The sequence below is a fragment of the Bubalus bubalis genome, chromosome 1 (genome assembly GCF_019923935.1).
Source record: "Bubalus bubalis isolate 160015118507 breed Murrah chromosome 1, NDDB_SH_1, whole genome shotgun sequence".
Taxonomy (NCBI): domain Eukaryota; kingdom Metazoa; phylum Chordata; class Mammalia; order Artiodactyla; family Bovidae; genus Bubalus; species Bubalus bubalis.
This window is the reverse complement of record NC_059157.1, coordinates 163,082,982-163,105,316: the sequence shown is the minus strand read 5'-3', so window position 1 is coordinate 163,105,316 and position 22,335 is coordinate 163,082,982. Positions and strand designations below refer to the sequence as shown.

The 22,335-nt window shown below is 41.4% G+C and overlaps 1 long non-coding RNA gene across 2 annotated transcripts in view; it reads right to left on the bottom strand.

Annotated features, from left to right (window-relative positions):
- LOC102400130 overlaps positions 1–22,107 on the bottom strand; it is a 93,709-nt gene extending 71,602 nt beyond the window's left edge. Inside the window, exon 1 of one of the 2 annotated variants that reach the window (XR_006552389.2) lies at positions 21,851–22,107. This is a non-coding gene — a long non-coding RNA (uncharacterized LOC102400130). The remainder of the gene's footprint in view (positions 1–21,850) is intronic. The other variant, XR_006552388.2, reaches the window with a different exon arrangement.
- Between the last annotated feature and the right edge of the window lie 228 nt (positions 22,108–22,335).

The window sequence follows — 22,335 nt, the reverse complement described above, 5'->3', positions numbered from 1 at the left end:
CAGGAAGTGGGGACTGTGAGTACTTGCCATAGCTCAGGGAGCCGTTGTCACTTACCTTAATGTTGCCAAATGTTATGATTTTGCTTTTAAAAAAACAGGAAATATTTCATTTTTGTATGCAATTTTTCAGTTCTTATATGTTGGCTCATGTATATGTATGTGTGTATAGATAGATGGATGGATATGTATTAATATTTAACACATGTGTGCACATACAGGCACAGACAACTCCACTCATACATAACAGCTCCTTAGAGTTAGACTCATGAATAATGACTTAGGTACTGACTAGGACCCTCCTTTGAATCAGAATGAGAACTATGAGCCAGACATTTTACCCCATTGCAGATATGAGAAAAAGTGGGTTTTGAGAAGTTAAGTGATTTGTCTTGAGTCACACAATAAATAGCTGGACTGTTCTGCTCCTGATACCAGGCTGGTGCCCAGTTTATCAAGAAAACACAAGATGAGTGAACATTATTCTGACAAAAACAAGCCACAGGAATAATTTCTGCTGAAAACAGCATTTATGCACCTATTTAAGTAAAATGCAACATTTCTTAAAGCTTCTTGACCTATGTCCGTATGAGAAGCGTGAGGAGCTTTCCAGAGAAGGTAGAGGATCTAAATTTGCTGGTATCTGCAAACGAGCTGGGTGAGCCATTTGCTGCATTAGGCTGCCATCCATCAAAGCTAGTGATAAGAATGACTGAATCCCTAGGGGTTGCTTGTGAAAAAACGTTAAAAGCTTTAATTGAAAGGATCTCCACACAGGCCACATGTAACTTTCTCATTGTGAATTCCTGTCTTGCTCCCAGATACCCTGGGGCACCACCAAATATCAGGGCCAGGTCATTCTGATGTACTTAAGACAGAGCCTCTGGCAGAGCCTTTGATGATGCTCAGCTTGGAGTCCTGTGCCGACCCCAAGGGTGAGGGATGATGCACTTGGAGCAATGTCATCTGTCAGGGTCTAACCTCTCTTCTTTGAATGTTTGCAATTAAACCAGCCTTATGGAAAATGGGGACGTTTCATATTTTAAAATGTCTTGACTGGAATGTGCATATGATGAAAAAGATAAGCTTGGCTACCTCAAAAAGCACTTGCTGTAAGAAAGCAGCAGGGATTCCATCAGAAGCTTTCCATGAGCTCCAGGAAAATCCTGTGCCAGTTTTCTTTCCCTTGTTTGTGATTCATTCATTCATTGTCCTGACTCAGCTTAGGGTGTGACCCCAGGCTTCCCTTGTAGCTCAGCTGGTAAAGAATCCGCCTGCAATGTGGGAGACCTGGGTTTGATCCCTGGGTTGGGAAGATCCCCTGGAGAAAGGAAAAGCTACTCACTCCAGTATTCTGGCCTGGAGAATTCCATGGATTGTATAGTCCATGGGGTTGCACAGAGTCAGACATGACTGAGCGACTTTCACTTCACTTTCACTTTTTTCCTAGGCTTACATTCTATTAAAATCAGTAAACATTTCCTCTTTCAGTTCTAACTCTGTGAAGGTTAGATAGCCTTCCCCACACCACCAAAGGGCAGCATGGAGCAAAAGTTGTTAAGAATTCCTGAGTAAAATGTCCCATTCCGAAGCTTTTCAAACAACAAATTAAAAACTCTGCCCCTTTAAAGAGGTTTTTTATTACATCCTTAATGCATGCTCATCAAAGACAAAGTAATGCGAGGAAAGATAAACAAAAACAGAAGTCTTGGTGATTCCACTTAAAGACATGTGTGTTATTTGGGGTAAGTTATAGGAGAAGACATCACTACTAATGCAATGATCTCTTAATCTAAGAAAAAGTTAGGCGAGAGCTGGCCCCCATATTCACGGCATTCTTTTATTCTTACAGAGCCTGATACAAGATAACCATTCAGTTGCCTAACCTCCCTGTGGATAAAATTTCTTTTTTTGATAGATAAGACTGTTAAAATAGTTATCATTGGTATTTAGAATAATATATGATAGTTTAACAATTACCCACCAATATGTATACTCTGAGCTGAAAATCCAGAGCAATTAGGACCGTTCTCTAAATGTATATTGCAAATCATGTCCCATTATGTGGAGCCCTTATGCTTATAAAGGGAGGCAGAGAATACAAATGTGGGAATGAGATGCAGGGAAGCACAAATTGTGTAAATGAAATCTAGACTGTTTCTGGGAACATAATTTCATGAATAAAGATGATCTAGCATCTCTGAACTATGTATTTTAAGATTAATATTTCTCAATAGTTCTTCTCAACGTGAGTGGCAGTAGAATCCATAATAAGTATTTTATTGAATTATATTTAGTTTAAATATAAATGTAAAAAGGCACCATGAATTCTCATGTCAAATTATGTCACCCAAAAGTTAATTAGTTGCACCATGACTCAAAAAAAAAAAAAAAGAATTCTTTTAATTTGGTAAAATATAGGCTTGTGTTTCTAACAGTTCAATGATATATAATTAATAAAACTTACTTTTAGAGCAGTTTTAGGTTCACAGCAAAATTGAGCAGACAGTACAGAGTTTCCATATACTCCCTAGCCCCACACATGCACAACCTCCCCACTAACCACATCCCAAACCACAGTGTTACATTTGTTGCCATCAGTGAACTTGCACTAAAACATCAGTTCAGTTCAGTTCAGTCACTCAGTCGTGCCCGACTCTTTGCGACCCCATGAACTGCAGCACGCCAGGCCTCCCTGTCCATCACCAACTCCCAGAGTGGAGTTTACTCAAACTCATGTCCATTGAGTCAGTGATGCCATCCAACCATCTCATCCTCTGTCATCCCCTTCTCCTCCTGCCCCCTTCCCAGCATCAGGGTCTTTCCAATGAGTCAACTCTTCACATGAGGTGGCCAAAGTACTGGAGTTTCAGCTTTAGCATCAGTCCTTCCAATGAACACCCAGGACTGATTTCCTTTAGAATGGACTGGTTGGATCTCCTTGCAGTCCAAGGGGCTCTCAAGAGTCTTTGCCAACACCACAGTTCAAAAGCATCAATTCTTTGGTGCTCAGCTTTCTTCACAGTCCAACTCTCACATCCATACATGACCACTGGAAAAACTATAGCCTTGACTAGATGGACCTTTGTTGGCAAAGTAATGTCGCTGCTTTTGAATATGCTATCTAGGTTGGTCATAACTTTCCTTCCAAGGAGTAAGCGTCTTTTAATTTCATGGCTGCAATCACCATCTGCAGTGATTTTGGAGCCCAGAAAAATAAAGTCTGACACTGTTTCCACTGTTTCCCCATCTATTTCCCATGAAGTGATGGGACCGGATGCCATGATCTTTGTTTTCTGAATGTTGAGCTTTAGGCCAACTTTTTAACTCTCCTCTTTCACTTTCATCAAGAGGCTTTTTAGTTCCTCTTCACTTTGTGCCATAAGGGTGGTGTCATCTGCATATCTGAGGTTATTGAGATTTCTCCCAGCAATCTTGATTCCAGCTTGTGCTTCTTCTAGCCCAGCGTTTCTCATGATGTACTCTGCATAGAAGTTAAATAAGCAGGGTGACAATATACAGCCTTGATGGACTCCTGTTCCTATTTGGAACCAGTCTGTTGTTCCATGTCCAGTTCTAACTGTTGCTTCCTGACCTGAATATAGGTTTCTCAAGAGGTAGGTCAGGTGGTTTGCTATTCCCATCTCTTTCAGAATTTTCCACAATTTATTGTGATCCACACAGTCAAAGGTTTTGGCATTGTCAATAAAGCAGAAATAGATGTTTTTCTGGAACTCTCTTGCTTTTTCCATGATCCAGTGGATGTTGGCAATTTGATCTCTGGTTCCTCTGCCTTTTCTAAAACCAGCTTGAACATCTGGAAGTTCACGGTTCATGTATTGCTGAAGCCTGCTTGGAGAATTTGAGCATTACTTTCCTAGCGTGTGAGATGAGTGCAATTGTGCAGTAGTTTGCGCATTCTTTGGCATTGCCTTTCTTTGGGATTGGAATGAAAACTGACCTTTTCCAGTCCTGTGGCCACTGCTGAGTTTTCCAAATTTGCTGGCATATTGAGTGCATTTCACCTTAAATCCATAGTTTGCATTACAGTTCACTTGTGATGTTACATTCTATGGGATTTGACACATTTTTAATGACATGTATTTAACTCCACCATTGTAATATCATACAGAATAGTTTTAGTCCCCTAAAAATCCTCTGTGCTCTTCCTATCATCTCTGCCTTCCTCACAACCCCTGAAAACCACTGACTTTTTTCTTATATTGTCTCCATAGTTTTACCTTTCCCAGAAAATCATATCATTGAAGTCACAGAATATAAAGCCTTTTCAGATCAGCTTCTTTCATGGAGCAGTATTTGTTTGTTTCCTCTGGGTCATCTCATAACTTGATAGCTCATTTCATTTTAGCATTGAATAATATTCCATAATCTGAAGGTACCACAGTTGTGTATCCATTCACCTACCTTCAGACACCTTGGCTGCTTCCAAGTCTGGGCAGTTATGAATTAAGCTGCCATACACATCTGTGCACATAAGTTTTTAATTCATTTGAGTAAACACCAAGTCCCTTACACACCAGATTGGAAACTGAAAGGCATTATTTTTTAAAGTTCTAGAAAACTGAAGTGCTATGGTCAAAAGTTCTGTTGGTATATTGTTTAGCCTCCTCATCTCAAACTGAAATAGAAACAGACAAGCCCACTTTGGGGGACACTTTTTTCTTTCCTTTTCTGAGCTTCTTTTCAGCACTCACTGAGTATTACTTACCAGACAAGGCAAGAAAATACCCTGTTTCCTCTGGTTTCTTGAATCAAGGATCTACTTAGCTATTTTAACAGATCAGTTTTCAAGTAAAAACCAGAAAGGAATCAGGAAGTTGTATTTCTACATTTCCATTTATCATGTTCTTTTATGTCTGTTTAAAATCCTAATCCAAGTCTATCAATCCAGAATGTGAAATCACACTGAAATAACTTCATTAAAGTTAATCTCTGTTCCTACTCTCTATCTGAAAAATAAACTTAGAAGATAAAAATCTAACCTGCTGAGATTCAAATGATAGGTTTTGTACCAATGGGTGATACCAGTGAGAGGGGGTACCAATGAGTGATAAGTACACTGATGATGTCAGTCAATATACTCATCAACCTCACTGTAATTGTTTGTTGTCTGTCATTTCTGTGAGACTGTCAGCTCCACCAAGAGCAGGGACAAGGCCTGACTGATTACTCTGGTGCACAGTCAGTATTTCTCTATATATTAGTCGAATGCATCATTGGTTCATTAGATATGTTTTATGTTAATTAACCTCATTTATTTAACAGTAAGTAAGCACCGACTAGGTACAAGGCTGCATGTTGGATATTTTGGGTGTATAAAGATGAGTGCAGTTCATATCCTGCCTTCCAAAATCTTACACAACTGTCAATCATTGTAGCAGGCTGTCCTTGCCAAGTCTATATCCCCTCAGCGTCCCCCTTCTTTCACTCTGGATAGTTCCACCAGGAGTTATGGCATCTCTCCACGTAAAGGCACTCTTTAACCTCGGAGTAGCTCAGCACCTTGGAGGCAGACTGGAATTGTCAGAGAAATAACACCTCCAGGACAATTTTCATCCAATGAGAGTGGCAGTTCCTTGGCCTTCAGTAGGAAACTTTTTGAGCCCATGTCACTCAGTCTCTCAGGAGGTCCCCAGTGGAACTGAGGCCAGATGCTCACAGCAATAACCTGCCCATTAAAACACCTTTTATTCGCTTTTCTCCTTTCTTGGTCCCACTTCCTACTCCCTCACAGTGCTTCCTAAGATCTCTTCCCAAATAAATTATTCTCCTTAAATCCATTACTCTAGGTCTGATTTTAAAAGAAGTATGGACACTGGAGTGTGTTAAGTACTAGAGGCATGAACAGAGAGCAATGGGAATGCAGAGGAGGAGGGGATTTAAGCCTGGCTGGGAGAAGACTTGGCACCATTGAATGGGGTCTGGGTGGGGGTAGTGAGTGCGCCTGTGGGAAGAGATGCTTCAGGTAGAGCAAACAAGGGCATGGGGCTGCTGAAGACCACAGACCTCTCACGGAACTGTAGGCAACTGAGGCCAGAGGGAATGTGGATAGAAGAGTATCTCAGCCTTTCCCAGAAAGTACTCTGGAGCCCCTCACATTCCAGCAAGGAGGCAGTTCTCTCTTGGCCCTTTCATTCTAAACTTCAGCTCCAGTTCCTTACTGTTTTTACCCTGGTACTTTTTAAAGTCCAAACATTCTCCTTTTCGTAGGAATCTGAATATAGAAACAAACATAGCTACCCATTATTTATAAAAGCAGCCATAAGGTCACCACTAACCAACACATGTCTCTTTAAGCACAGCACTTTCTTTCTGCCTGTAGATTTGAATTAATGTTTTCTGAGTTCCCATGACAAGCTGAGCATTAATATTTTGCTCTTTCTGAGAGCTTACAGTCTAAACGTAGTGTCCAGGCCTCAACCCAGACAGGGAACTTTTCTGCCTCTGTTAGAGGATAATCTTAAATTTTAAAACAGACAAAAAAAGGAAGAGTATGCCACAGAGTCAAGGAATATAACCCAAGCTAACTCCATCTTGAAATCCCCTCTACTACTTCCCAAGCAAGTATAATGCATATGGATGGTCCTGCTCATTCTCTGGGTCCTAGAAGTGGTTTCTCGCAAATGAAATGTTCTGACAAGTCATTCCATCTCCAGTGCTGACTCAATTATAGCTTCTTACCATGATCAACAACTGCTAAATTGGTTATAACCCCAGAATGCGAGCTGCAAACCAAGAAAGAGAGGTGTGGTAAGAGGACAGGAGCAGAATCATTTTTCCAGCAGAGGAAAGCCAGTTTAGGAAAGACAAAATGAGCACTTCTGGAACAGGTATACAATATTGGAAAATAACAGAGGGATTCAAGAAGTTATTAAAGCTCACAAGAGAATTTGGGGAGAGAACACTACTCATTTCAGCTCAGCAGGAGCCAGTTTGCATTATTATGTTTTGTTCTATACTTAGCTTTGAAGAAAGCCGCAAATTACAATGGTTAAATAGAGCTTTAGAAAATGGAAAATAGCAACATTGCAAGTACAGAAAGTATTGGGGTAGTAGAACATCCTCCAGTTCAGGGATGGATCTAGAGAACTGAAATTCCTCCTTTCCTCTCCCACCCTCAAGAAGTTTAGCCATGTGTCTTTTATGAATCACCATTACTATAATATTGCTTGTGTATTAATAATAAATACAACTTTGTTTTTTAAACAAAAGGATCAACCAGAGGTTGGGAGAGAAAGAAAGCTGCTAGAGTACTTCAACCAGGTTAAGTACTTGGGGGAAGATACTAATTTAATATACATTGAGAAGTGAATGATGAAAAACACATTTTTGATCTTTGTACATTTAAGGCACTCCTCTACAGCCATACTGAAAGTGTTAGTTGCTCAGTCATGTCCAACTCTGTGGCCCCATCGACTGTAGCATGCCAAGCTCCTCTGTCAATGGAATTTTCCAGGCAAGAATACTGGAGCGAGTTGCCATTCCCTTCTCCAGGGGATCTTCTCAACCCATGGATTGAACCTGCATCTCCTGCTTTGCAGGCAGATTCTTTACCATCTGAGTCACTAGGGAAGCCTCATTACATGTGCTATATGTAATATACATATAAATATGTTAACCAACTCATCCTCGTAACAGCCTTATGAAACGGATATACTGTTCCTAACCAATTTTATAGATGAGACTGGAGCACAGAAAGGCTAACTAACTTGCTCAAGTTCATATGGCAGGTAAGTGGCAGAACCAGGACTTAGTCTGACCTCAAAGTTTGTGTTCTTGATGACTACATTCAGAAGCCATGCTAGGAAGGGAATGTTTGCGTCCCTCCAAAATTTATATGCAGAAGTCCTAACTCCCCATGTGATGGTATTTGAAGATGGGACCTTTAGGAAGTTTAGCTGAGGTCATGATGGTGGAGCCCCTGTGCTGGAATCACTGTCCTTATCAGAAGAGAAAGAGACACTAGAGCTCCCTCTCTTAACCAGGTGAGGATGCAGGGAGGGGTGGCCATCTCCCTGGCTTGGAGAGAGCCCTCACAGGAAACTGAATCTGCTGGGTCCTTGGTCTGAAAGCTGCAGAGCTCTGAGAAAATAAATCTCTGTTAAGCCAGCCAGTCTTTGGTATTTTGTTACAGCTGCCCAAGAAGAGTAAGACCACAAAGCTGTTACAACCAAGCTGTTACCCAGAGAGACAAGGAACTGTAGGCAGAAGAGTTTCAGCTCAGATCCAGGGATTACTTCAGGGGCTTCTCCATGAAGACCTTGTTTCCTGCAGGACAGGTCACAAAGAATTTCTTGGCCCAAGGGTGATGTACGGTGAACCCAAGAGCAGGTGTGAGAGCTCTGGGGGAAGCTGCATAAACTAAAACTCAGTACCTTTCCTGTTATTGGTGGTCACTTCCTGAGTGAAGCTCAGAGCAAATATGAGCAAAATATTCAGTGATTTGGTCTGACAGGGCTGTTGAAGGAGGAGGAGCGAGTCAGTCAGGGGAAAAAAAACAAAACCCTCCTCCTCTCATTCCCCGGAAGATGGTATGAATCAGATTTTTGTGAAATATGACAGGTTACTATTTGAGGTGTCCTAGCACATCTCTCAGCCTTTCATAGAATCCCAGTCCCAATTGGTTTAGCTCTAACTCACTTTGTTACAAAAATTTTGCCACTAAGAATAGCCAGAATTGTTGCTCCTATAATATCTCTATGCATATATTCTCTACGTATGGGTAATTTTACTTCTATGGAATAGATTCTGAGAAATGGGGCTTGTAAGAGGAAGAATGTTTTTAATTTGAAAGATATTTTCAGATTTGCTTTTAAATAGGTTCTAACAAATCACATTCCATTGGTACTGTAGGGAGTATTTGTCTTTCTTAAACATCCTTCCTAACTTTAGGGCATTCTCCCCAGGGGGAAGCCAGATACATACTTTCCCAAAATCCCTTGCAGTCTGAGTGCAGACATATGACCTACGCCCTGCTGATAACATACCACAAAGGCTTCACATTAATGAGACAAAGATACAGTTCCTCATAGAATCCAATCAATATTTCTGGATTCTAGACAGCAGTGACAGTCATGCCTCATTCTGGGAACTTTGGTGCTCTACGACAAGGATATCTCATCAAGCCCTCAGTAGCAGGAATTGGTTGATCTTTTCTTAAATGTATTCATGTCTGTCAATCCTGTTGCCTCTACCCCAGTTGAGGCCACCATGATCTGCGCTGGGACAGCAGCAGCAAGCTCCACCCGGTCTCCTGTTCACAAGCATAATTAGAACCCATTTTCCTCCTGCAATCTGAATGATCTTCCTAAAACTCAAGTCTAACTATGTCACCCCCTTGCTTTTAAAACCTTTCATTTTTCCCTCTCTGCCCCAGGCTGAAATTTCTATTCCTTACCCCGGCCCATGAAATCTTCCAAGAACTGAGCAGGAATTCCCTCCCCAGGCATGCCTCTTTCTTCCCTTTGAATGCTGTACTCAGTCATACTGGACATTTCTCAGGTTTTTTATTACCCCATGTATTTTCTCGCTTCTGGGCTTTTGCAAACATGGAACTCTCTACTTTCTTCCCTTATTTTTTGCTTGCCTACCTTCGTGTTCTCTAGTTATCAGTTTACCTCTTACTTCTCTCACTGCCTAGGACTAGATTATGTATCCCATCTCTAGGTTACCAGATTATCTCATAGTTCTTATCTCTGTTTCCCACTAAGTTATGTGAAGGTAGGGTTGGTGCCCATTTTGTTCCCTGCTGCATGCTTGCATGCTCAGTCACTTCAGTTTTGTGCAACTCTTTGCAACCCCATGGACTATAGCCTGCCAGACTCCTCTGTCCATGAGATAACTCCAGGCAAGAATACTGGAATATTCATGCCAAGCCCTCCTTCATAGGATCTTTCCAACCCAGGGATCGAACCCACATCTCCCACATTGCAGGCAGATTCTTTACCACTGAGCCACCAGGGTAGCCCTTCCCTGCTACATACTCAGTGTCTAACACAGTCTGAGACATGGTGGGTAATAAATAAAAAATCTGATGGATTAATAAATTGATAAGACAGATACTATTTTCACCATTTACTCACAGGGTAACTGAGGTTTAGAGAGTCTATTTTCAAAAAGTTATGAGGCTACCTAACAGAGGACCTGGGACCAGAACACAGATATTCTGATTCTTAATGTATTGATATATTCAACTATCCCTCTTTGCTCCCTTCAAATGCAATTTATCACTCTTTTAAGCTTGTGTGTTCAGTTGCTTAGTCGTGTCTGACTCTTTGGGACCTCACTGACTGTAGCCTGCCAGGCTCCTCTGTCCATGGAATTTCCCAGGCAAGAATACTGGAGTGGGTTGCCATTTCCTTCTTCTTTTTAAGGTTAATAAACACATTATGATGCACAAAAACCTGGATGGCAAATATATTTGGAGCCAGATAATTTGGGCTCCAATATCACTGCAGATGCTGACTGCAGCCATGAAGTTAAAAGACACTTGCTCCTTGGAAGAAAAGTTATGACCAACCTAGACAGCATATTAAAAAGCAGAGACATTACTTTGCCAAGGTAATGCAAAGGTCTGTCTAGTCAAAGCTATGGTTTTTCCAGTGGTCATGTATGGATGTGAGAGTTGGACTATAAAGAAAGCTGCGTGCCAAAGAATTGATGCTTTTGAACTGTGGTGTTGGAGAAGACTCCTGAGAATCCCTTAGACTGCAAGGAGATCCAACCAGTCCATCCTAAAGGAAATCAGTCCTGAATATCCAATGCAAGGACTGAAGCTGAAACTGAAACTCCAATACTCTGGCCACCTAATGCGAAGAACTGACTCATTTGAAAAGACCCTGATGCTGCAAAATATTGAAGGTGTGAGGAGAAGGGGATGCCAGAGGATGAGATGGTTGGATGGCATCACTGACTCAATGGACATGAGTTTGAGTAAACTCCGAGAGTTGGTGATGGATGGGGAGGCCTGGCGTGCTGCAGTCTGTGGGGTCGCAGAGTCGGACATGACTGAGTGACTGAACTCCACTGAATTCTTTGTGGTCGGGCTGTCCTACACATTGAAAGATGTTTAGCAGTATTCTTGGCCTCCACCCACTAGATGCTAGTAGTATTCCCCTCCCTCTGTTTGTCCAGACATTGCCAAATTTCCTGTGCAGGACAAAATAGCCTTCAGATAAAAATGAGCGTTCTAAGATCACCACACACAATTTGTTAAATCTCTGCAACTTTGGGTTGAGAATATAAGTCTCAGCAAGACATACCTCCAATGGAAAGATGGAGGTCAAGAACAGATTCATGTCCAAATACTGACCTTGTACCTTTTAAGCCACAAGTCTTAATCTCACTGAGCCTCAATTCTCTCCTCTGCAAAACAGAGATCATAATGTTCAAAATTACAGGAAGGATTAGAGAGAAGGTACACAAAGTACTCAATAAGCTACATTAATTTAACTAAACTATTGCTTTCTTTGGACCAATAGCTAGTGGGTCAATTTACCAAAACATGCATGAAGAAAACATGACCAAAGAGAGGAGCTGGCAATTCAGGGTGAAATGGAATGCATTTGGTGGCAGAAGGAGTTTGCATTCCAGGAGGTCAAGAAAAGCCCCAAGTTTCAGGAATGAAAACAAGTATGATATTTGAACTGACAAGCTTATTGGTATGTTGCCTTTTATTTATTCTCTCATAATTTCATATTTTTATAGAGAAAACAAAGAAAAAGTCATACTTAAGGATCTCTTACCATTTTTACTATGATTACACACCCCAAATTGGATTGAGAGTGGCATCAGGGAAACTGTAAGTTTCAAGATCCACCAAAAAGGGAATCAGGTGATTAGCAATTGCTCATATTCTCCCTCTCCCTTATGAATTTTAATGTATTTTATTTGGTATTTGACATACTGTGTTTACAGGATTCCTTCAGTTTTGAATAGCAAGTCTAGAAAAAACATTTTCCTTCTAAGCATCTACCATTTTTTTGCTGACTTCCTGCTTTGACACAACAATGCTGCTCCAGAAAACGCTTTTTAGGGAATTCCACATGATGTTACTGCCTGAGGGTTCAAAGGATTAAACTAAAGGGATGTGGCATTCTGGCTGGGAACAGCAGAACTCAGCAGCACTCAGTCCTCTAGCTCCAAGGAACCTCCGCCCTCTCCCTCCCTCCTTCTCTCCCTTCTCCTACCTAGGACTTCAGAATGGCTTACTCCCCTCCATCCACAGTGAGATGCTCCAAAATACAATCTTCTGCAACAGAGCTAGATCCTCTAACTTAGGCCTAAAGATGTCTACCTCCTGAACCATTAAAATATTCACTATTAATACTAGCCCAGACCTGGAAACATCCCAAGTGTCCATCACACTGGAATGGATAGACTGTAGTAAATGCATACAATAGAACATGACAGAGCAATGAGAACAGACTGCAACCACACGCAAAAACACAAATGAATCTACCATTTAAGAGGTGAAGCACAAGAGAGTACCTGTGGTGCTCTTCATTGACATTAAAAAGCAGCAAGACTAATCTCTGCTGTTAGAAGTGAGCCTAGTCAAAGTCAGGAGGGTGGAACCCTGTGTCAGGCAGGAGTGACAGGGAGGATTTCTGGGGAGCTGATTTTAAGAGTGTGTTGGCTTTGTGAAGAATAGCAATGGAGGTTCTTTAAGAAACTAAAAATATAATATAATCCAGCAATCCCACTCTTTGGCATATATCTGTAAAAGATGAAAATTCTAATTTGAAAAGATACATGCATCCCTATATTTACAGCAGCACTATTTATAATTGCAAAGACATGGACGCAACCTAAACGTCCATAGATGGATGATTTGATAAAGAAGGTGTGATACATATATACAATGGAGTATTACCCAGCCATAAAAAAGAGTGAAGCAATGCCATGTGCAGCAACATAGAAGGACCTAGAGATTATCATACTCCATGAAGTATCACATGATACCACTTATACATGCAATCTAAAAAATGACGCAAAGGTACTTATTTACAAAGCAGAAACAGATTTCAAAAACAAACTTATGGTTACTAAAGGGGAAAGATGGAGAAGAGGGATAAATTAGGAGTTTAAGATTAACATATACACACTACTACAAATAAAACATATAAGCAACAAGAACCTACTGTATAGCACAGGGAATTATACACACTATCTTGTAATAACCTACAATGGGTAAGAATCTGAAAAAGATTATATGTATGTGCTGTGCTTAAGCACTCAGTCATGTCTGACTTTTTGTGACCACTTGCACTGTAGCCTGCCAAGCTCCTCTGTTCATGAGGATTCTCCAGGTAAGAATACTGGAGTGGGTTGCCATGTCCTTCTCTAGGGGATCTTCCCAACCCAGGGAGAGAACCCATGTCTCCTCCATTGCAGGCAGATTCTTAACAATCTGAGCCACCAAGGAAGCCCATGAATACTGGAGTGGGTAGCCTATCCCTTCTCCAGGGGATCTTCCCGACCCAGGAATCAAACTGGGGTCTTCTGCATTGCAGGCAGATTCTTTACCAGCTGAGCTACCAGGGAAGCCAATTATTATATAAGATTATAATCTTAAAGATTATATATATGATATATAATATATATGTGTGTGTACGTGTGTATGTATGTGTGTAAATATCTATATAAGCTTTCCTGGTGGCTCAGTGGTAAAAGAATCCCTCCTGCCAATGCAGGAGAGACAGGTTTGATCCCTCAGCGGTTGGGAAGATCTCCTGAAAAACTAAATGGCAACCCCCTTCAGTATTCTTGCATGGGAAATGCCATGGACAGTGGAGCCAGGCAGGCCGCAGTTCATGGGGTCACAAGAGTCTGACATGACTTAGTGATGAAACAACAACAACAACAAATGTATATGTATAACTGAATCAATTTGCCGTATACTTGAAACTAACACAACATTGCAAATTAACTTTTTTTTTTTTGAGCTTTGAGCTCAGTTGCTTCAGTTGTGTCAGAGTCTGTTCAATCCTATGGAATATTGGAGTGAGCTGCCATGCCCTCCTCCAGGGGATCTTCCCATCTCAGAGATCAAACCCACATCTCCTGTGTCTCCTGCATTGGCAAGTGGACTCTTTACCACTGAGCCATGCTGCTGCTGCTAAGTCGCTTCAGTCGTGTCCGACTCTGTGCGACCCCATAGACGGAAGCCCACCAGGCTCCCCCGTCCCTGGGATTCTCCAGGCAAGAACACTGGAGTGGGCTGCCATTTCCTTCTCCAATGCATGTTAGTGAAAAGTGAAAGTGAAGTCACTCAGTTGTGTCCGACTCTCAGCGACCCCATGGACTGCAGCCCACTAGGCTCCTCTGTCCATGGGACTCTCCAGGCAAGAGTACTGGAGTGGGGTGCCACTGCCTTCTCTGCTCCAAAAAGCTAGATACTACTAATACACAAAAAGTTAAATCATTTCATTCTCCCCCTTCTTAGGATACACACAGTAACATTTGATTCTTTGATTACTTTGTACTCTTTGTTAAAGATTCAATGCAGTCACAAAATATATGCTAATAAAAATTGTTTGACTTGAGATTTAAACTTACATCAATGTTTTTGAAGCACAGCATTCCTGTGAATTGAACATTAGTAAAATTCTTTGATCTTTGATAGGATCTTAAAGTTTTATTGTTTAGATATAAATAATCTTAAGTTACTGTAAAAAACTTTTCCAAAGGCCACTAAAATATAACTTAATCAGTTTAATCCAACATAAAAATTTCCAAAAACCAGTTTAACCAAAAATATTTCATGCCCTTCTTTAGTGTTACATGACATTTCAACAATGCTAAGTCGCTTCAGTCGTGTCCGACTCTGTGTGACCCCATAGACAGAAGCTCACCAGGCTCCCCCATCCCTGGGATTCTCCAGACAAGAACACTGGACTGGGTTGCCATTTCCTTCTCCAATGCATGAAAGTCAAAAGTGAAAGTGAAGTCGCTCAGTCGTGTCCGACCTTCAGTGACCCCATGGACTGCAGCCCACCAGGCTCCTCTGTCCATGGGATTTTCCAGGCAGGAGTACTGGAGTGGGCTGCCATTGCCTTCTCCACCACTGAGCCATATTTCAACTTAAAAAGTGTGTATACTTTGTGAAAATTCACTGAGCTCTTCACTTATGAAGATGTAGATTAAACATCTACATTTTCCCCAGATGTATTATAGATTACACTTCAATCAAACATATACTGAGAATCAGACAAAATAAAAAACCCCAAATTTTCTAACATTTTCGTTTCTTTGAAAATCCTTTCTTTCACTTTAGGCCTCTCTCTCAGGGAGGATATAGTCTCACAGAATTACTTCAAGTTTTAATAACACTTTTCAGAAACTAGAAGAGCTAAAAGATGAGTTCTAGTTTGCACTTAATTTTCCTACTGATTTCTATGAACTGTGCATTAAGCACAGAATGTTACTGCTGTGAGATGCTGCAGGGAGAACCAGTGAGTCTCCTCCAATAGCAGGCAAACTGAGGTTTAGAAAAATGAAGTGACTTACTCAGGGACATGTGTTCTTTAGTAATAAAATGACAAGGAAAAAATTTTCAAAATAAAAGTGGCAATGACAGTCTGTGGTCCAAAAGCTTCCATGATTTCTCCTTCTATTTAAGAATGAAACTATTTCTGAGAGGGAGAAGCAACCAGCTCATTATATAAATGCAGAACTTTAATTAATTTGCTCCATTTAGATAAGAGCTAATGCTCTCATTTGGTTATTGTGACCCTGAAACAAAATTCCCTTTTAATTGGCACTTACAAGATAATTTCTCCTTGAGACTTAAAAAAAAAAAAAAGAGATGAAATAGGAAAGCATAGGTTATGCTCCCATAACAAGCAGCCCCCAAATCTTGATAGTTTAAAACAGCTCAGGTTTATAATGATGCCACATGTCTATCAAATGTCAGCAGGAGCTTTGTTCCACCTCTTCATGTCCTCTGGAACTCAGGCTGAAAGGAAAGCCAGTTCTGGATCAAGACTGGTTATGATGCCAGTGCGGTGAGAGATGTGTAAAGGGGCAGGCTAGCTCTTAAACCTTCTGTCTAGAAGTGACACACACAACTTCCACACCCATCTCTGCATCAGAGCAAGTCTCCTGACCACTCCCAACTCCTGTGACAGGGAAGTGCAATCCTATGGTGAGTTGGGAAGGAGGGGGAACTGGACTATTTGGGAATGGCTCTAATGACCCCCTAAAAAAGCAACCGAAATTGTCCCATGGGAGTCCCACATTGCCTTGTGAGTTTTACTATAATCACAGTGACCTATGCTTTATTTAAATATATGATGGAGTGAAGATAAATTCTGCAGAAAGTAAAACATAGACATAAAAGGCAGCATTGACAGGTGTAAATAAAACTCTTTCAACTATCATTGAAAGTATTTTTATGAAAGACATGAAGTGGTTTCATCTGCTTTTCTGCAAATAGTTTAGTGGTTGAATGATCAATATCCTTCTAAAGGGCCCAGGAACCATTCTGACCAAAAGCAACTAAGTAAATGAATTGCCCTCCAGGGCTATAACATTGAACTTAAAGGAAGGCAGCTTACATGGATGCAAACAAAGGCATGCCTTGTGATCATTTTAAGCATTAAACATCAATGAGGCAAGAGTGCTTTTAAGTAGAAAGGGAAAAAATTGTTTTGTTGGGGCTCTAATCTCTGATGTTATATATATATATATATATATATATATATATATATATATATATATATTTTTTTTTTTTTTAGAAAAGAAAAAGATAATTTGACAGATAATAGTTTGGTTTACCTGAACGTCTCCTTGTTTTTCTCTGTCCACAAATCTTGCCATAAAGTCATCAGTACTGATTGAACACACACACACACACGCACACAAACTAAGTTAAAGGCAGAATGTATCAGACCTCACTCAGTCTCTCTAAGCTGTCGCTTTCTGGGCTGGGTTTCAAAGGATATTGTCTTTGGTGAGTAGCAAATAAACATTTGTTAAAAAAGTATATAGTTAAGACATACATTTAAATGCATATTTGTCAAAAAGCAAAACTGGAATATAACAGTCTATTAAACACATACACAAACACAAGCATCACATTGCCAATGCATGATTCTTCTCTGGAATTAAATATCCTGTTTATATGCCATCACACTTCAAATGATGCAGAGTTCAAGTACTTTCTTTACAACTTGAAAAGATGGTAACATATAAATCATCTTACTGGTACCTCTGTAGTAGGAATATTCTTGATGCTTTACAGTCACATTATTTGCTAGTTTCAATGTCCCTGTGTTTTTAATGTATCATGGTATAAGACACAATTGCATCAAGAATACAGTTGGTCTAGGTTATAAATTATCTTATTTTTTAATTCTTAGAAAAAATTTTAGGTGAAATTTTTTTTTCAATGTGGAACAAAAGAGTGAAAAAGTGATCTTCCAGATATGATTCTGGAATATTAAATAACATTTCCATGCTAATGGCTTCTAATACAGATATAAAATTTGAGGACCACACCAAGGTTATGGGCTCCTGGAACAGAGGTCCAGATAGTGCAGAGACTCAGGCTTCCCTGGTGGCTCGGACAGTAAAGGATCTGCCTGCAATACAGGAGACCTGGGTTCGATCCCTGTGTTGGGAAGATCCTCTGGAGGAGGAAATGGGAACCCACTCCAGTATTCTTGCCTGGAGAATTCCACGGACAGAGGAGACTGGTGGGCTACAGTTCATGGGGTTGCAAAGAGTTGGACGTGACTGAGTGACTAACACATGCACACACACAGGTGCAGATGGTAGTTTAGTGAAGCTAAGCCAAAGTGGGCTGGGGGATGGTGTGAGAAGCGGTGGTGACCAGGAGGGCAAGGAGAGGAAACAAAACCTGAGCCAGGGTCTTGCCTGCTGCGTCAGAGGCAGTCCAGACACAGTAGAGCATGCCAGAAGAATTTCTCTGACACCCACTGAAGGACTTCTATCCTCCCAGCCTCAAGTCTCTTTGCCTGTTACTATCCCCAGTAGAATTTTAGTCCTTCTGGAACTGAATGTCAGCCTCACTGTCCTAAGAACTCTCTAGCTAGAGACAAAGGTTTTGCCTTCTAACCTGACTTAGGCCTCCAAGGGCGGTCTCCATATTCATGTTTGTTACTTCAGTGCCTGAATATGGCACATATATGTTGTTGCTGTTCAGCTGCTAAGTCGTGTTCGACTCTTTGCAACCTCATGGACTCCAGCACACCAGGCCTCCTTGTCCATCCCTATCTCCCAGAGTTTGCTCAACTCATGTCCACATGTAGGTGCTTAAATATTTGCTGAATAAATGAATTTCAAATAAAGAAATATGATCAGGATGGGAAGTGGAGCTAACAGTGGTGGGCACATTCTCTTCATCTGGTGTCCTTCTTTAATAAATCATTTGTTCGTGGTCTAGAACCAGGGCCCTTATGGGAATCCCCCTAACAAACAAGGCACCTTTCAGAGTTTCAGAAAGTTCATTCAGTCCTTTGCCTGGGTTTCTTCTTTTGTTGCCATTTCACCTTTAGTTCTGTTGAAGTAACTTTCTAGGTCCATTATGGAGACACTCCTGGATGGTGAGCCACATCAGCAAATGGAAACTCAGATAACTTTTGTGTCCCTATAAATGCTCCAGTTGACCAGAAATGCAATATATCCATCCAGCCAATTCCCAAACACAAAGCCCACTCTGGGCCTTTTCATCTGAAACTGGGTGGACTAGGTGGTACCTGCCAATCAGAGAGTTTCTATTTTTCTCTTTCTTGCTTTTTAGTCTTTATCCTATAAAAGGTTCCTATCTTCCAGCTGTCTGCAAAAGAAGACTCTTGCTTCATGAAGTGTTAAGTAGTTTGTTTCTATCATCTAAATTGTCTTCTTTAATCATTTTTAAACAGCTCTTACATAGGAACTCAAAGCCCCTTCATTAACACTCATTTATGCTACAAGTAGTTGAGATTAAAAATGTCAACACTTTCATGATACAGAAGGAAGACCAAAGGTACAAGTATAATTTCATAGGGAGGAATTATGGAAGATTAGCAACCTCCTAAATTACATTGATCTTACTTTTGACTAGTGAAGAGTGAGGTACTTTATTTTGTAAATGCCAAAAGCAGCAGAAAAGCACCAAAGTATAAATATATGACTTTTCAAATGACTATGACAAAGACTGCATTTTGAAAATGTAGTAACTCTGCTCTCTCAGGGACTATACTCATCTTCAGACTCTTGGCTGAAATCTTGAGCAGATGAACACCTGAAGTTTGAAGCTGAATACCCTTGCTGCTGCTGCTACTGCTAAATCGCTTCAGTTGTGTCCGACTCTGTGCGACCCCATAGACGGCAGCCCACCAGGCTCCCCTGTCCCTGGGATTCTCCAGGCAAGAACACTGGAGTGGGTTGCCATTTCCTTCTCCAATGCATGAAAGTGAAAAGTGAAAGTGAAGTCGGTCAGTCATGTCCGACTCTTCGCGACCCCATGGACCGCAGCCTACCAGGCTCCTCCATCCTTGGGATTTTCCAGGCAGGATTCTGGAGTGGGGTGCCATTGCCTTCTCTTGAATACCCTTAGGTGTTCAGTTTCAAAATATTAAGTTAATATTTCATATCACCAAGAAAATAACAAAAGGGACACTGGCTTTTTAAAAAAGGTTTTCAAACACTCCAAGCTTTAATGTACACTTTTTTTTAAAAGCACACATTAAAGACATCACAAGTTAAAATTAATATCTTCTTGCATTTATAACTATCCTTGCAAATTTACTGTGAGAACACTAATTGGAAAGCAGTATTTTCAAATGTGTTTTATCATCTATAATAAAGCTTTTGTCCCTTTTGCTTTATGGCCAACCTTGCATATCTTTATATTCGTTTTGACTGGATTAATAGTGAAGATAAACATGACATTTCTTGGATGAAGACAGCAGATCAAACCAAACAAGACCCATGTTGCCTCTAAATGTCCAGTTTCAAAAGGATTCTCCAAAGTTCTCAGCAGTTGTTCTTACTTTGGCTTACTTTAAAATAGTCTTTGTGTGTGTGTGCTCAGTCATGTCTGACTCTCTGCAATCCCATGGACTGTAAGGCTACAGTTTCCTCTGTCCAGAGAATTTTCCAGGCAATACTGGAGTGGGTTACCATTTCCTTCTCCAAGGAATCTTCCCAACCCAGGGATCAAATTCTTGTTTTCTGTGTTTCTGGCACTGGCAGGCAGATTCTTTACCACTAGCGCCACCTGGGAAACCTATTAAAATAGTCTTTGAAGATTTTTTTTTTTTTCTTAAAAAGAATACAGATACTCAGACCCCAATGGAGACCATTCTAATCTTTGGAGGGTGGAGCCCAGAAATTTGCTTTATCAAAACTCCTACGTGGTTCTAATCTGATCTAAATGTTTATATCTCCCCAAAATACATACATTCAAATCCTAGTGCCCCATGTGATAGTATTAGCGGGTGGGACCTTTGGGGGGTGAATAGGTCATGAATGCCAAGTTCTCATGGTTGAAATTAATGCCCTTATAACTGAGGCCCGAGAGAGCTACCCTGCCCCTCCCACTAAGTAAAGATACAAAGAGAAGCCTGCAACTTGGAAGACAGTTCTCACACAACCTTTCTAGCACCTTCGTCTTACACTTCCAGACCCCAGAACTATGAGAAATAAATATCTGTTGCTTGTAAGCCACCTGGTCTGTGATTTTTTTGTTGTTGTGTTAGGGGACCATTAACTAAAATAGCCCACCTTGACCAGCACAACAATAACCGCTTGCACAAGTCATGTCACAAAAGAAGGTTCTAATAAGGAACAGGGTGCTGCCATGGAAAACTAACTGGCAGAATTTGAAGTGAAGTCATTCAGTCATGTCCGACTCTTTGCGACCCCATGGACTGTAGCCTACCAGGCTCCTCTGTCCATGGGATCTTCCAGGCAATAGTAGTGGAGTGGATTGCCATTTCCTTCTCCAGGGGATCTTCCCGACCCAGGGTTCGAACCCGGGTCTCCTGCATTGTAGACAGATGCTTCACCGTCTGAGCCACCAGGGGAGGCCAAAACAAAGGAGGAGACGCCAGTCCATATTACATCCCACCAACCGCTCAGAAAGCCTCACAGTGGAATCCATCCTGGCTGAGAGATGCAAGCACCCAAGTCAGAAGGACCCAAGCCAAACCGAATACAGACCCAAACAAGGTGACCATTACCATAAAACCTGAGATTGCAAGTCCTGGCTGAGCAGTTCTCCTGGTTTCCTTACCCAGCTGCTCTCTGCTCCAGCACCTCCTTCCAATAAAGTCTTTTGCTTTGTTAGCACGTGTGTCTACTCAGACAATTCATTTCCAAGTGTTAAACAAGTGCCCACTCCCAGGCTTGTATTCTGAATGAAGACTGCAGCTGCTGCCACTCCGATTGCTACTGTTAAGCCAACAGGCTCAGGCCGCAGTACCAGCCAGGCCAAATTTTGGGCTCTGAGATTGCCTGCTGCCGCTGCTGCTGCTAAGTCGCTTCAGTCGTGTCCGACTCTGTGCGACCCCATAGACGGCCTCCTACCAGGCTCCTCTGTCCCTGGGATTCTCCAGGCAAGAACACTGGAGTGGGTTGCCATGTCCTTCTCCAATGCATGAAAGTGAAAAGTGAAAGTGAAGTCACTCAGTCGTGTCCGACTCTAGCGACCCCATGGACTGCAGCCCACCAGGCTCCTCCATCCATGGGATTTTCCAGGCAAAAGTAGTGGAGTGGATTGCCACTGCCTTCTCCGACTGAGATTGCCCAGGCCCCAGCAAATCTAAAAGAAACAATGGGCTTAGAAGAGCCCACAGCAGAATTCTGGATGCGGCTTTGGTACCTCAGGATCCACCGCTGTGACAGCCTCAGCACTTCCTAGTGCTCATGTTCACCAGCACACCAACACACACCAGCACATACTGCCTCACAGAACCCTCAGCACAGGCTATCGCGAGAAACTGCCCCTAGTTCCCGTGTGGAACGGCCCAAACATCGCGAGATCTGAGCATGGCCCCAGTGACTGTGGCCCAGTCTCAAGGCAGTGACTGCTCTTCAGATATTCCCATTCCCCAACTCAGAGTGGTGCTTTTGACTCCTCCCTCCAGATAGAATTCTTCATCTCCTAAATTTTGTTTTACAACTGAATGATAATTTTTTTTTAAAAATTTCTTATTACAACTGTAAACAGAAAATTAGCACTATTTGCCATCAAGAGAAAGCAATGGGGGGAAAAAAAGAAAAGCAAAAACAAACACCGTATGGTATTCAAAGCAAGCCAGACACTTGTTTGCCTAAAGGCATCCCGGGGTCTGCTGTCTTTTTGTT